The following is a 2807-nucleotide window of genomic DNA, read 5'->3' on the forward strand; positions in this document are numbered from 1 at the left end:
CCAGGCCCAGCAGCCAGGCAGACCAGCTGGAGGCTCCCGCCCTGGCTGCAGTGAGTGAGTGAGTGAGTCTTCCCAGCTCCATCTCCTCTGGGGCAGGACCAGCAGCAGCCAACAGCAGGGCTGGCGGCAGGCACCGAGCCCGGCTGCGTTCTCACTCACTGGAGCCAACAGAAAGAGAGTGAGAGAGAGTGAGCGAGAGAGAGAAAGAGAGAGAGACAGAGACAGAGAGACAGGGACAAAGAGAGAGACAGAGAGACAGAGTGAGAGAGAGACAGAGAGGGAGAAGAGGAGAGAGAGGGAGAAAGGGGAGAGAGAGAGACAGCTAGCTGGCCAGGAGGGCTGGGGGTGAGTGGATGGGAGAGAGACACACACAGAGAGAGACAGAGAGAAATACAGACAGACACAGAGACAGAGAAAGAGAAAGATAGAGACAGAGAGAGGTAGCTAGCTGGCCAGGAGGGCCGGGGTGGGTGGGAGAGACAGAGAGGCACACAGAGAGACAGAGAGAGACAGAGACAGAGAGAGGCAGCTAGCTGGCCAGGAGGGCCGAGGTGGGTGGGAGAGAGAGAGACAGAGAGGCACAGAGAGAGACAGAGAGACACAGAGAGACAGAGAGAGGCAGCTAGCTGGCCAGGAGGGCCAGGGTGGGTGGGTGGGAGAGAGAGAGAGACAGAGAGACAGGAGAGAGAGACAGAGAGACACAGAGAGAGACAGAGAGAGAGAGAGAGAGAGGGAGAGAGAGAGAGGGAGAGAGACACAGAGAGGGAGAGAGAGGGAGAGAGATGCAGAGAGAGACAGTGAGGGAGAGAGAGGGAGAGAGATACAGAGAGGGAGAGAGAGGGAGAGAGACAGAGACAGGGAGGGAGAGGGAGAGAGACACAGAGAGCGAGCCAGAGAGATTGGAGAGAGAGACAGAGAGACACAGAGAGAGACAGTGAGGGAGAGAGAGACAGAGAGACACAGAGAGAGAGAGAGAGAGAGAGAGAGAGAGAGCCAGAGAGTGAGCCAGCCAGCCAGAGAGCGAGGCCTGCCCAGGCGGGCCAGCTGGCAGCCGGGGAGTCCCGGGCGTGGGCGCCTGGAGCTGGGGAACCCCCGGCGGGCCCCTCCCTCCCCTCCCTCCCGGCCGGCAAGAGCCGAGGGCCGCGATCTCCTCAGGAAAGAGCGGGGACCCCTGCGAGGCTGGGGCGCGCGGAGGGCGGCGCAGACGGCCAGAGCCACCTGGCAGGACCCCCGGCGCCGTGGGCGTGGCCCGGGCCGCGGGAGGGGCGGGGTCTCGCCGGCCGTGGGCGTGGCCCGGGCAGAGTGGGCGGTGCCTACTTGACCGTGGGCGTGGGCGTGGCGGATATGGGCCTTGCAGCTCATAGGCGGAGCGACGGGGCGTGGGCGGGGCCTGGCGCGGGTGGGCGGGGCCGCCGGCACCTGGGTGAGGTCGCCGCGCCGCGCCCCGCCCACTCGTACTTCCGTGTGCGGCGGCGGCGGCGGCGGCGGCGGCAGCAGCGAGGCGGGAGCGAGCGCGGCGGTGAGTGCGGGAGCAGCCGGGCGGGGGTCGCGGGGTCGCGGGGTCGAGACCCGTTCCTGGGCGCGCCACCCCGGGGCTCCCGCTTTCCAGCCCCCCAGATCCCCAGCCCTGCCCTGCCCGGTTCCCGATCCCTGAAGGCGCTGCCCCTCTCCGTGCTCCCCACCCCGGCGGGCGGTGCTCCCCCTCGCCCCCTGTGTCCCCCCCGGCGCCCCCTCTTTCCCTCTCGCCCCCCAGAGGACCCCCAAGCCGGGCGTGGGCGTGGTCCCTCCAGGGCTCACCCTCCTCCCCGGGCTGTGCTCCCCAGTGTCCACCAACCCCCCAGTTTGTCCTCCCCAGTGTCCACCAGCCCCCCAGTTTGTCCTCCCCAGTGTCCACTAACCCCCAGTTTGTCCTCCCCAGTGTCCACCAGCCCCCCCAGTTTGTGCTCCCCAGTGTCCACCAACCCCCCTAGATTGTGCTCCCCAGTGTCCACCCTCCTGCCCAGTTTGTGCTCCCCAGTGTCCAGCATTCTCCCCCGTCATCCTCCCCAGACTGTGCTCCCCCAGAGCCCCCCATCACTTAGACCCACTCCTAGAGGATTAGGGGTTAAGGGTCGTGGTGGCTGGTCCCCCACTTACCCTGGACACAGGGACAGACCCTGTGCCCGCCTCTTTGTCCTCCTGAGTCCACCGTAGCTACCGGTCTTGTAGGTGGGTTGTGTGTTCACGGGCTTCTTGCATGTTCTCCAACACTCACTGCGTCTAGGACTGGGCCTGTGTGTTGTTTTTCACATGCGTGACTTGCCCGTGTGTGTGTGTGTGTGTGTGTGTGTGTGTGTCTGGGTTTCCCAAAGTGTCCTGTGCCACTCTGCTATGTCACTTTATCTTTCTTTACGCACTTTATCATTCTTACTCGTGTGTATGTTTGCTAGGAAGGTGCACCCCTGTGTGTCCAGATGCACATGTGTGTTCGAAGGCCCAGAGCGTCTAATGTTACTCCCCCAAGTGCCTCCTGGTGACCCCCAGTGGCCATGAGTACATCCGAGTGGCCGGTCGGTCGTGGAGGCCCGTGGCATCCCATACTGGCCCACCAGGCCCCCTCCTGTGTGTCTGACTTTCTCTTCCTCCGCCACTGAGCTGTTGCTGTCACCGGGGTCACCGGGGGCGGTGACTAGACGGGCTCTTGGGTTTCCTCATTCCTGTTGTGGACTGGGCTGGACACTCGTGGGCAGGCTTTTGGGGGGCAACTGTGGGGTGTGTGCGCGTGTTCGGGACCGGGAGAACCACACTGGGGGAGAGTGGGGTAAGGC

Source organism: Suncus etruscus, chromosome 7, assembly GCF_024139225.1.
Source record: "Suncus etruscus isolate mSunEtr1 chromosome 7, mSunEtr1.pri.cur, whole genome shotgun sequence".
Lineage (NCBI taxonomy): Eukaryota > Metazoa > Chordata > Mammalia > Eulipotyphla > Soricidae > Suncus > Suncus etruscus.